Source organism: Microtus pennsylvanicus, chromosome 2, assembly GCF_037038515.1.
Source record: "Microtus pennsylvanicus isolate mMicPen1 chromosome 2, mMicPen1.hap1, whole genome shotgun sequence".
In the NCBI taxonomy this organism is placed as follows: domain Eukaryota; kingdom Metazoa; phylum Chordata; class Mammalia; order Rodentia; family Cricetidae; genus Microtus; species Microtus pennsylvanicus.
The window spans coordinates 92,878,468-92,892,667 of record NC_134580.1 but is presented as its reverse complement, the minus strand read 5'-3'; positions in this window follow the sequence as shown (position 1 = coordinate 92,892,667).

The following is a 14,200-nucleotide window of genomic DNA, read 5'->3' as shown; positions in this document are numbered from 1 at the left end:
ACAAGTGCTGGCAATGTGAAATCCTTTCATTGGACCTTCTCTCCCTGCTCATCAGTTCCGATAATTTCCTCAATCGTTTCAAATCTTTTAACCGCTGTCTTTTGTAGAGCCCGAATCTCTTGACCTGTGAATATTTCTAACGATTTCATCAACTCACATAACCTCTGGTCCTCATTCTGCACATATGATTCCAAGGTATGAAATTCTTCCATTAAAGATAACTTATCATTCTAGGATATTATTTGGGTGATGTGCAGATCACCTACCTGGAGAGTTCTTCTATGTGCTAACTTATAACAACTTTTTAACAGATTTTGATTATCAAATTCAACATTATGAATTCTTTCAGATAATTTCTCAGCACCTTTTGACATGGATTGAATTTTGTCTGTCAAATTAATGTTATCCTCTTCAAGGGTATTTTTTTTCAACTAACTTTTGATTTATGATAGTATTTATCCTGTCAGCTAGCTATTCATTATTAGTCTGTAAAGACCGAATCATTTCTAAAAGTGCCCCATTCTTGACTCTATTATCAAATCATTTTCTTAAGGATATAATATGAAAAACAAAACTAATTCCCAATATCAAATAAGTGGATATATCAGAAAAACCATATAAGCCTTACAGAATTCCATCCATAGTATAAGCAAAGAGGTTATTAAATTTCTGGATGGTGATACTGTCTGCCATTATATAACTTTCAAATTTATTGATTTATTGATCAAATTAACTTATTTTCATTATGAGATTTCAGTAAATTGTTGTAGGTGTAATAATCTTTATTGTTCAGCAGGTATTGCAGTAGCACCCACAAGGTGGAGAGATGCACCCAGCAGCAATGTGAACAGTTCCACTGGGTTCTGCTTGGTGCCTGCTTAAATACTGACAAATATTCTTTGCTTGACAAATTAAGAGCAATTAAATTGATTCTGTACATGGAGAGTTTTGGCGGCCAGAAACCCAGAGCTCACTTTCGGGGATCACAAACTGGAAGCTGCACAATCGCTGGAGTGGGAGCGGTCACGAGCATGGAATTTGCCAAGTTACTATGCAGCAGGCCTGCCAAAGAGGTAGCTCCACTGCAGTGCTGTTTTGGCACAAAAAAAAAAAAAAAAAAAAAAAAAAAAAACCACTTAGTAAGTGAAATTGGACCAGGCGGGCAGGAGTGGAAGATCTCGGCTGCAGACCTTTTGGGCCCATCCCCGTAGGCATGGAATCAGGATCCACATGGGGTGCCAGATGTAGATGGATGTAATAGAATAAATATTTCCACACTAGCTCAGAATTGAGGATAATAAAGATCCTTTATTTAGAGGTAGACTCACAGATCACAGTCCCCTGCACAAGCAGGGAAACAGGGACCAAATCCAGCAGCTGAGAGAGAATGCAAGATTTATATGTCTGCATTTATAGTATAAGAGACCACGCCCAAATAGACTGTTATTTTAAAGACTATTGGCTGAAGGAGTTCCAACAGCATACAATAACACCTAAAGCATATTTAAAAAAAAACAGTTCTAAGGAAATTTAAAGCCCTAGGTAACTATAATTAAAAGAAAAATCTAAACACAAATAAATGACTTATAATACAACTCAAGAATTTGGGAAAAACAAGACCAAACTAAACCCAAATCTATTTAATGGCAAAAAACATTAAAGCAGAAATTAATTAAATAAAAACAAAGAAAATAATACAAAGAATCAATGAGTCTAAGAGGTGACTTTTTGAGAAGATCTACAGGTGTTTGGCCCACATAATCAAAAGAATGACATGTTCCACATCAATAGATTCGAAAATGGACATATTACAGCAGACAGCTAAGAAATTCAGAATGCATAAGAGAATAATTTAAAAAACTATACTCCATTAAGTTGACCATCTAAAAGAAATGAATAAATTTACAGATTCACCCAAATTGTCAAAGTTAAAACAAGGAGATTGTCCTAAGCAACCCAGTAACAAATGAAGAGACTTAAACTGTAATAACAACCTTCAGAGTCGCGAATTCAAGTAACATATCTGCCCCTTTCAGGTTGGAGTGACTGTCAATGTCTTGAAACAAAGCTGCTATGACCAATTACATGAGAGACTGTTTTCTCTCTCCAGTAACATGTAGAGGTGAACAATACATTGAGGTGGGATTCAACAGCATTATAACTGTCTTTAAGTTGTGCATCTGCCTTTGGCATTCCAGCTACAATCACTGGATAATCATTCTGGACTTGAGAGACCTTGATCTGTCAGCATCTTCTGGGTTCTGCACTAAACACTGGTTTCTTTATTTCCCCCCACAAGTCTCAAAACAATAAGACTCCTTTCTTCCCTGAGACATGGAAAGCTACAGGAGGAAGACTGCTATGAATCTAAGACCTTATCTGCAAAGCAAGACCTTATCTCAAACAAAACAGCTATAAAAATGCTGTCTTCCATCTTCATGTCAAATTACTGTTTTATGTAGCCCCTCTTGACTCAGTTTACTCATGTGTAATGCAAGGGATATTAATACTCTATTTTCATGACTTCATTTTTCCATGGTTAATTGTATTCCACATTTTATCATATTTTCCCTGTACTTTCCTTAGTCACATACAAAACATGTTGTCTTCTCAAAAATTGCTTTTTTTCTCAGTTGATCAAAAGCAGATAATTGAAGTCACCACTTTAAAAATAAGATTTGCCTATTTCAGAAGTACTTTCTCTAGACCAGTTCCAAAGGTGGTTAAAATTTAGTTTGAAATATGATGTGGAATATTATTTGTATGTATTTAACTCATAATTTAATATGCAAACAGAATTTTCATCAATCTTTATAACTGATAAGTTCAAATAGAGGTGGGAACTAAAATAACCTACTTTTGTTTGGCCATCATATACTATTTATTTTTTATTGATCCAATCTGACATCTTTCTTTAGTTATTTATTGTACTACATAACTGAATATCTAATAAGGAGACTTTTTAATTTCTCAGTTATACTTATAACCCAACTAAGTATAAGCTAAAGATTATTTCCATGGTGTATAATGGGGCTTTCTGCTTGGAGCAAATTTTTTAAAAGGCAGAGTACGTTTGTAAGATCTAGAACCTAGGATTAGAAATTCATTTTCTTCTCTGTAGTTATTGCCAGCCCATCTTCTTTTTAATCTGACCTCTTTAACATGCTGATAACCCATCTCATAACTAAGCAGAGATTTGATGGTTCACACTGAATTACTCAGGTAATAACCTTCTTAAACACAGTTAACTATTATTAAAGATGAAATGTACTGCCTGCTTCTAGAGAAAAACCTAGGTTCATGAGTTGTATCTCTCCAGTGTTATTAGAGTGGCCCTGTCATCTCTTATATATTACCTGAGTGAAATAAATGTTAACTATTTTTAAACTTCACATTTGTTAAATTTTAGAATTCAATGTGTGGGAGTTTTCTTTGGCATATTCTTACAGTTCTATCAGACTAAATTAAAAGCTTGATAAAGGGAGAAAATTTTTTTACTATTGGCTGTTAATGTCAACAGTATATATATATCATATAGAACAGAGCAGTTAGTAGGCAGTCAATAAATGTTTATAATATTAAGTTGAATTGACTTAGCCTTTAAATTTGTCAGAGGATAACTGATTTATCTATGAACCATATCTGAAAGTAGTCTAGCGTCCTACCGATTCATCACTACAACAGAGAAGTAGTTAGTGGAACAAGAGGCAGTGTATAATAAGAAGTGGAACAGCCATGTTTAAAAGGAAAATATCATAGTCGTCTATGTGGTGCCCTTAGAGCAAGATCCATCCTCAGCCTTTCTTAACTGGTGTGAGTCTATAAATAGATAAAGCTGGTTGTTCACAAGGGAACCAACCCACTAATGCTAGTTCATTTGTGACTATAAGCTTGTAATATCAGAATTCTTTTGACTTCTTATTAAAATTAAATCCCTTTCCCCTGTTATGGCTTTGTTTAGTATATTTATCAGATGATAATTCACAAGGAAACAACATTCCAACAATTACTAAGTGTATCTTAAAAACTAAAGCACATGTACAGATTAGCTAAGATTTTGCTCTGAGTCTTTGAATTTGGCTATTGTTTACTATGTCTTATGTAGTAAGAGACTCCTTGTTTGTTCCCGGCAGCTCTCTCACTCTGCCTTCTTTTCTCCTCTATCTCTGCTTGGAATTCCCAGCTTTCTCTATTCTGCCCTGTCATAGGTCCAAAGAGATTCTTTATTAACCAATGGTAATAAGCCATATTCATAGCATATAGAGGGGAATTCCACATTAGTCTTCTATATTGTACTTCATTCAATTTTGACATGAGAATTTCATGAATATTTTAGGTATGATAATAGTATTCAGGTTGTATAACAAAATAACAAAGAACATTTCTCTACCTTTTCTTATTAAAATAAATTCAGATGGGTTCTGTGAAATGGGAGATTTTCATCTCCACAATTGCAGTGGAAGTAAAGGAGATGGTGAGAGAACAGATAGAAAGATTAACCTTGCCAGACAGTGGTGACACACGCCTTTAGTCCCAGCACTCAGGAGGCAGAGGCAGGTGGATCTCTGTGAGTTCAAGATCTGCCTGGGCTACAGAGCAAGTTCCAGAAAAGGCTCCAAAGCTTCATATTGAAACCCTGTCTCAGACATATATATATATTCTTTGAAGAGAGAGTTAATAAAGCCAGCTGGTAGCAAGGGTATACTGAACTGAATTCTCATTTGACTATATTCTGGTGTGAAGGAATTCAAGTAATTTAATGAATTACTTAGTTTCTACTTAAAATTACATTACAGAGGAAATCCTGATAAACATGAATTAATCATCTGGACTTTCCTAAAATTTTTAACTTATCAACTAATTTTATAGAAAACATTTAACATTTTAATTAAGATTAATGCTATGGAAATTCATATAATAATACCATAGTTTTGTTAAAAAAGTCCAGCTGAAATCTTATTTCAAAATTACTTTTAACAATGAGTAAATTCTACTTTATTTCACTGTTCTGCAAAGTTTATTTTCAAAACTGTTCATCAACCTATTTAAACCCCAACCTTGTTTGAAGTTTGGGGTTGAAACCATTGCTCTCTGATAACGAAAAACATACTTATTGTTCTACAGAGAAGACCGGTGTTCCATTCCTAGTATCCATGAGGTGGCTCACAAAAGCCTCTAATTCCACTTCCAGGGCATCCAATACAACCTTCAGGCCTTTGTGGGCTCCTTCAGGGACACATAGACTTATATGGGCATGCACATAATTATTTTTTATTTTTAATGCAAAAGAAATCAAAAACTTTGCTAGAGTAAATGATAAAAGCTGTTCTATAAGGTAAACTAGTTTTCTTTTAAAAACTTTGTCAAATAGAGCTAAAGTTAAAAGAAAAGATATTTTTCCAACTTACTTTTGAATACAAAATTAATCTGATGGATTAAAATGGAAATGTCTTATCCATTTGGTGTCTATTAGATCCTATTGTTATTCTGTTATCCATTGTATCATATGCAACTACCAATTTATCCCAACTGATAAAAACTTAATTTATGATATGCGTTGTTTGTTCACTTGTGTTTTATGTTATCTCCTTCAGACAATCTGATACAATTATATGCATTTGTTAATGGTGTTATCCTATAATTTTGGGGGGTCTATGTACCCCAAGTTGACATTGAGCTCACTCTCTAGCCTAAACTGGCCTCTTAATCCATAATCCCCCTGCCTTAGTCCTGTAAGTGCTATGATCACATGCCTGCTCGACTCTATTCTTCTGTGCTATGACTTTTTAAAGGGGAACCACTTCTGCTTGATTAACACTCTTCCTATTGCAATGACTTAACTGATGTGCTTTCTATGGTCTCTTTTGCCTTTAGTAGCTATGGTATTTTCTCCTTGCTTCTCTTTGAGCTCTGCAAAGCCTAACTCGGTGCTGTTATAGTATGCTTTTGGTCCTTGTGTGATGGCAATGTACCGAGGATGTGTATATCTTCAGTGTGATTCTGTCATTCATACTGGTCACCAATCATTTGCAATGTTGGTATTTACTTGTTTGCCACTCTCAGATATCGAGTTTTACTGAGTGCACAAACCTCTCACTTCTGCTTTATGTCTTATTTGAGTAGATGCAAATTGCCCTTACCTGATAGCTTCCTTAAATTTCCTGATTCATCATTTGTTATCCTGCCCACTGGCTTTTTCTTGGCACTTAGCATCCTCAAACAAGTTGTTCCTGAGTAAACTGCTCATATGAAGCAAACTGTATTGAAAACAACACATTTGATGGAAAAAGAGGACCACCATGAAATTCTATCCTTCCACATAGAAATTATGCACTCCTTTGGTAAAACAATAATGAGAATTTTATTTATATATTTATTATGTATATGGGTGTTTTACTTACATGTATGTCTGTGCACCTTGTGAATGCCTAGTTCATGAGAGACCAAAAGAGGGCATCACTTTTCCTGGAACTTGAGTTACACATAGGAGTTAGGCTTCATGTAGGTTCTGTAAGCCAAATCTCATTCTTCTGGAAGAACAACCAGGGTTCTTAACCTCTGAACCCTCTCTGCCCCTTCTTATATTCTCTTTACTTTCTTATAATACAATTTTATGAGCCAGGCGATGGTGGCACACACCTTTAAACCCAGCACTCGGGAGGCAGAGGCAGACGGATCTCTGTGAGTTCGAGACCAGCCTGGTCTACAGAGCTAGTTCCAGGACAGGTTCCAAAGCCGCAGAGAAACCCTGTCTCAAAAAACAAAAACAAAAACAAAAAAAAACCAATTTTATGTAAAGTTGCTGTTTTTACTTCCTAATTCTTGCAGAATATTATTAGTAATACTCATCATCTCTAATAATGCTCACTATTTACTCTGAGATAGACACTTGTCTGAGGGATTAGAAAGTGTTATATATTTCAATCTTCAATGTAAAGTTACTATCTTATTAAGTATTGTCATATTCACTATTTTCGCAACTTATATGTTGTAAACTGAGAACGCAAATTCAAGCACCTGACATAAACCTGAACAATTTTAACTATTGTGCTATATTGGCTCTTAATATTTTGTTTGTTTGTTTGTTTGTTTATTTATTTATGTGAATGGATATGTGAAGCATCCATGTGGAGGAAGTCAGAGGATAACCCAACATGGTGGTTTCTCTCTTTCGGCATGTACATTCTGTGAATTGAACTCTAGTCATCAAGCTTGAAAGCAAGCACTTCATTCACTGAACCATCTTGCTGCCTCTGGTAATGTACTGTAGAAAGCTGCATCAAGATAATGTGTTTATATACCCAATTAAAATATGGATAGTGTTCATATTGCTAGAATGAACTATGCATGTTAGAGGCAGAGAAAAGTAATCATCTATATCAAACAACTACAAAACCTGTGATCTACAGCAGTGACCTTCCTGCATGATATCCTGGTATAATGGTGGCGTAAATGTTATAGTAGTAAGAAACCACTTTTTTATTGCAATATAGGTATAAAAACACACTCCATCTCTCCCACTGATTAGGAATATTTGACCAACACAGAACAGATTCTATGATTCTTGTGTGCTTTTTTAATTTTTGTTTGGTTTGTGTTTTTGTTTTTATGGTCTTTTGTTGTTTGTTTTGATTTTGAAGGGAGTTTGTTTTGGGAGTAGGGAGATAAAACATGAAGTTAGGTGGGGAGGGAGGTAGGGAAGATCTAGGGAGAGGTGAGCATGGGAAAGTGTAGATGAACGCGATAAAATAGTCCCACACTAGCTCAGAATTGATTATAAATAATAAAGGGTACTTTATTTATGGGTAGACTCATAGATCAATAGTCATCTGAATGAGCAGGGAGCAGGAACCGAATCCAGAAGCCGAAAGAGAGCGAGAACACATGCTTTTAATTGTCTGTTTTTATAGTGCTCCAAGACCACGCTAAAGGCCATTGGCTGAAGAAGTTCCCACAGCAGGAGAGAATATTATCAAAATATATGGCATGAAAAAAATTTTAAAAAGAGATTGTTATAGAAAATGCAGTGTGTTCGTGACAATAAAACAGCAGGAAAATTGTGCAAGTAATCCAAACCATACCATCACTGATTACTTTTTTATTTAAACCTATCTTATTCATCATTTTGTCTAGTATTGGCATCATTTTCTCATTTTGCATGTATTTATCCTTGTGTATCTATGTATGCGTGCTTTGTATGTGGCATGTGTATGTGCAACTACATGTTTTTTCATATAGAGGCCAGGGTTTGACATCGTGTGTCTTCCTCCATCACTCTACACCTTATGTATTGAGGCAATTCTCTCCCTTGAACCTATAGCTCTCCATCGAGCCTCTTGCACTGGAGTTCTCCTGTCTCTGCCTACCTGTCTTAGATTGTAGTCAGTCTTCACATCTCCCAGGTATTTATGTAGATCCTGGGGACCCAGCCTCCAGTCCTTACCTTCATTTCTCAGCTCTAACATTAATTTCTTCTGAAACCCCCACACATATTCACATTCCAAAAATATATTGGTTGCAAAAGTATCAGATTAGTTATATAGATATGTGAATTATTGTTACAAATGAAATTGTTTCCTAAGTATTTGATAGCATTTAAAACATTAGATTTGTGAATAGTCCTACCAGTCTCCATCCTGGGCAATTATTCCCAACAGGGCAATGAAAGCTTCACAAGTGTCTTCACACTTGAGCACCAAATTCAATGTGTCATCAGATGCTCTTCCCCACTTTACACCCCAGTACTTGGCCAAATGACATTTTCCTGCCATAGATTTAGGCTACTTGTTTCTCTTTCGCAGTACCTCCAGCCATTCCCTGTAGCCAGAAGGATGCTCAGCTTCCTCCCTGTGTGGGAAGTTACTAATACTCTCAGCCAACCTCAAAAATTGGAGATGGAACAGAAATTTGGTACATATAATTCTATTACAGTATCCTTCTAATAAGCATGCTTGAAGCACATATTATAGAATTTGTTGGTGAGTTTTTCATAATGCTGACCAGTGGTTCTCCTAATCATGAGCCAGTTTTGTAGGGTTCTATAGACATTCTCTGTCTCACACCCTATGCTTCCTTTTTACATTGCCCTGGGATTATCTCCCAAACGAATAATGACGCGGATCCAAGTTCTCGTTTTAGGCATTCTGGGACAACCCAAACTAAGACAGGAACTTCTAATAGACTCTCCAATTATCTTAGAGAAATTGTTGCTTTTTGGGGTGGTGCTTTTTAGTTTCAGAGATTTACTAAAACACTTTCAGCCCTGCATGTATTATATAATAGCCTTATCTGTTTCAGGAAATGATAGGTTTACATTTACTTTATATGAATATTTAGTGTTGAAATCTACATTTAAAATAAAACTGTTTGAAAAACATTTGTTACTGTACAATTATCACCTCTAACTATGCACAGTGTACTTTAAAAAACCCTTCTTTTGTAGGATGTACCCCTACACCACTGCAGGGGCTCTATTTTATGGGACTATCAGAATACATTAGGGCTGTGTTATAAAAGTGTTAATTTGACTCCTGTCATTATAAATTTCACTTAATGGATTTTAATATTTATTTTTTTAAGGATACAAAAAGTGTTCAGAGAGACGACACAGTAATTTCTGAGGGATGAGTGGCACCACAGCCCTCTCCTCCTAGAGAATGAAGACAGGGCCTTCTTAGCTCCTTTCTTCTTTCAATGTGCTTCATGGTCAGTGAAGAAGAAACTTACTTTTGAAATACAGAGTTAACAGGTTCACATCTTGTATATTTTTTCATCTCCTAAACCTAAATTTAGGAATATCTGGTATTAAATGGCCTTTAATGATTAAAATAGACTTTCTGGTGATATGCCTTTATTTGGAAGCTCATTACCATGAAGATTATAGAGAACAAAATAGTATAGATTTGAATTATCTGAAATGTATTCTACAGCTTTATGCAAATAGCTGTGGCTCCTTCTATGGTCAGGGCTCTGGGATGCATGTGTGGATGTCTGCCTCCTAAAGTGCTTTTGTTAACACCATAATTTTAAATTAAGTTTTCCAGAAAGCTGTTCCTGCTGTACATTGTGGCGTCTAAGATTAGGTCAGTAGCCATAAATCTCATTTATGTACTTAATGCAAAGGAGATACAGCCGCCTTGGGAATAGTGGAGCCAGATTCCTTGCTTTGCCCCTCTTACAAGATATTGACATATAAAACAAAATGCTCCCATTTTGCTTTGCATCTCTCTTCGTTTAAAACTTTAAATAAAGAATGTTTATGCAGAGTTCTTTTTCATTCATAAAAATGGAAATCACCCTTAGTGTCTGCATGAGTAGGCTTGTATTCTTGTTCACGAATTCACATGATAGATTGGCCCATAAAATCTTTACGTTTGGCTTGTGCAGCTGAGTTCATGACTGAATACAGAATGATAAAGAAGTCTTAGCATTTTGTAGAAAGCAAAGAAATCATGCCTCCTAGATGGCCCTTAAGCTAGCTTTTAACTGCCTGGAAATCAGCTAGAAATGCATAATCAAACTTGCCATTAAAGGCACAGGGTGTAGCATAAATCTTGGGAACATAATCTGCAAATGAATGCAAAGAGGTTCTTTCACATTCATTTGGTTTTCATTATATTTGCATGGAAGTCTGCCAATCCAAACACATTTTTTTCCTACCTTTCTATCCATCAGAAGTTAGAACAGAAATGATGGATGGTGTCACTGACCAGTCCAACAGCCTGTTTCTTTCAACACATTACTGTGTATTTACTGTTTTAGGTATATTGTTTTCAATTTCTGGCAGAATAGTCAGGTTTTGATCCTTGGTAGAAAATGTCAGTGCTCACATTTCCTGTGGGGTTTTGGCCTTTTTTGTGAAAAGGTAGAAGGAGCTAAATGAATTATGATGCTGTCATCTGAAGAAACCACGATATATTTCTTTGCCAAATTTTAGCAAGAACATAGCTGATCATCTGCTCGTACAAGCCCTTCGCTGAACTCTCCCAGCAGTTCACCCAGGCTGCTGCCTGCTCTCTCTCGTGCTGGGAGAATGCAGCCTGCACACGTCCTTTTAACCTTCCTTTTGAAAGGTTAATGGATTTAATAACCTCCAAGGAAGATAGGTTTTGCCACAGGGACTTAGGAATCTAAATTTATGAATTTAGAATTTCATAACTGAGCTTAAATAAAATGAACACCAAGTTGCTTCATAATGCAAACATAGTATTGAGAATACACTTGTCTTTCATCCATTTTTGGAGAGTGGGCACTGATGTCCTAATTTTCAACTCAGTACCCTTATGTTATCTATGCGATAACACATATTTCCTGGCAGCGTTTATGCAGTAAATGACACATTCTGAACATTTGTGAGAGTGTATGGACACTGGTCATGTAGACTCTGATTTACAATACTTAAATATTCCATGGTAACCATCAGTTCATATTACCTAATTTCTTGTACTGACCATTAAGGAAATGTCTTTTCTTGGGTAAGCTACATTATTTTTCAACCAATTCATAAGATATCATAGTTAAAACTATCGTAAGGATTTCTTAATGATGGCTTAGTTTTATTTGTTAGACTTTCTCACTCTAATTTTAAACTATTTTTTTCATTTGACTGCAAATTATCTTTCATGAATAAGTTTAAGCCTCTGAATTTTTTTTATTTTTGGTTTTATATTTTATATTTGTCTCATTACTTTATTCCTTTGGCCAACCATTGCCTAAGGTGTCTTCTTCCCATGACATTTATGTAGCAAACATTTTATTGCCTACTCTGTGTCATGCCCCATATGCTACATGTTAGCTTTAGTGTCTAAGATAAAATACACTTATTTCTTGCACTTACATGCCTTAATGTCTTTGGGATAAAAGTATATAATTATAATAAATAAATGTAGAAAAACAGACTTCCAGACTAAGATAGAGTTGGAGAAACAGAGGGATACATCGTGTACTTTTAGATTGCCAATGTCAGATAGTTAAGTAAAGATGGTAAAAATAAGGAGGAAAATAATACTAGTCAGGCAATAAGTGATCAGGGCCAGTAAATGATATTGTTAGGCCTAAATACAAAGTGGTGTGATAACATAGATGACTTGAAAAAGAATGAGGGTAGAAAATCAGTTATGTAAGTCAACTACACAGTCATTGGGCCTGTGTCTACGTTGTTCTTCTGGACTAGACAAACTGAAGAGCAGCATGTACTCTCAGAGACCTGGACATCTACCAGCAAAAATGCCTACAACTCGTGTCTGAGCTAGAGTATAGACAGAGGAAAAATAAACTCTGAGGACTACTTGAGAAATACTTTTACTCCATGAGTGCTCTGAACCACATTACCTACCTTGGCTATACATCAAAAAGACAACTGATTACAAATTATTCAATATATGTTTAAACCCAGACATGACAGCCTCTACTTTGGGGCACTGAGGAAATTTGAAAATCTCTGTCTTTGTTTCATATGTTTGGCTAATTCATCCAAGTAGATGGAGGCCATAGTGCTTCCCAGGGTAATGGAGGGAAGGGGAGTAAAGAGAACAGCATTTTGTTGCTGTTGTTGTTTTAATTGAAAGAGAATTTAACTAGACACATCATGGCCATTGCTTTGTGTTTAAAACTGTGAAATCCTTCAGAGTTCATCCAGCCAGGAGATTGCCAGATAGCGAAATACGGAAATGGTCCCACTTATAGATGGCAGACTTTAGTGAGCCTAAGTAGGAAGAGACAGGGAGTGGGGAAGTTCAGGCTCAATCTAAAGTTACTCATATACCCTGTTCCCCGAAGAAGCATGTGAGGTGACTCTTCAGCCAACCCACCTTTTCCATTTCCAGTGTAAGAAACTCAAGGCCAGAGAAAGTTAGAGATCACAGCAAACATGATGGGTACAGAGATGATGAAAACCCATTCTTTACTTTCACAGACTCTCAGCATTGTTAGCAGAAGCGTCTTTGTCCATCTCACACTTGAAGGTAAACAAGGCTGCATCTCCATAGTTAGAGCAGTGGCTAACTCCAGTGTGCTGGCTTCTATGCTTCTGCTGCTGTAACTTCTAAGAGATAAGCTACTGCTTTGGCAGCAGGGACCAGCCCCTAAGTCTGATGTTGAAGGATAAAGTGAGGATGCATATACTGTAGGCCCATATTTTGGTATGGCACAAGAGCCATTAGCCCATTCTGAGCTGATCATGTAACTCTGCAGACAAGCTGTCTCTGTCGAACAATAGCCAGGAGGTGCTGCTCCTAGTCTCTTTTGTTAGAATGTAGATTACCTGAGAAGAGATGTTGGCTAAAGCTGATGACTTAAAAGTTTAGAGATTCGGTGCTTCCTCCCTTTGTAATTTGGAGGATGTCTTATAGAGATGCTAATTCATGGCCTACCTGACTGCTAGATGTGGACATGACTTGAGCCCAGACACCTGGTTGCCTAGGAGACAGCCTAATGTGTTCCCACTCTATTGATGTGAGGATATATAAACTGTTTAGAGAATAAATGAGAATTTTTTTGGAGAGAGATCTTGCCCGTGAAAGATGACCGTGTAAGTTGTGTCTAATTATTCCTCGTGACTCCATTCCAGTCCAGTTAGGGAATCTGTGTTGGACCTACACGGGCTCCGACAATATACTTTTCTCATGTTATTTGCCTCTGAAGTTTTTAGTAATAAACTTACAGAAAAATAACCCAAACATAATTTTGATAATAGTTTCCCAGTACTGGTACTTAGCAAAATCCTGTTAGATTCTGATTCTGCATTCAGTTTATAAGGAACTAAAAATCATTCCCCCATGATGTTCAAATATTTTTATGATGGAATAATTTTAGGACATAATCCTTGGTTGTAAGTAAATTCACCTTGGGCGAGAAACACAAAGAAAAAATGATATAGCTTTGGGTAAACAATAGCCTTTTATTAAAGCATCTATATAGGGCAGTGACTAGGGAGGTCATGGGCAGCTGTGCTGCCCGGAAAGCTACTGACTTTGGGAGCAAAACGATGCTGTCAAAGTCATCTCTGCTGCTCAGACTTGGACATCTGATGACATCCTGTGTTCTCTTTAAACAAATATAGCCCCAGAACAAAAAAGGGAACAAAGCAGCGCCCCTCCTTCCCCTAGCAGAGTGTTCTCTTGGCAAGAGTCCCACAAATATGCTCGCTGAAACAAAACCAAAAATGTGTTTAAAGACAGACCTAAAACCAAACTCCCCGTCA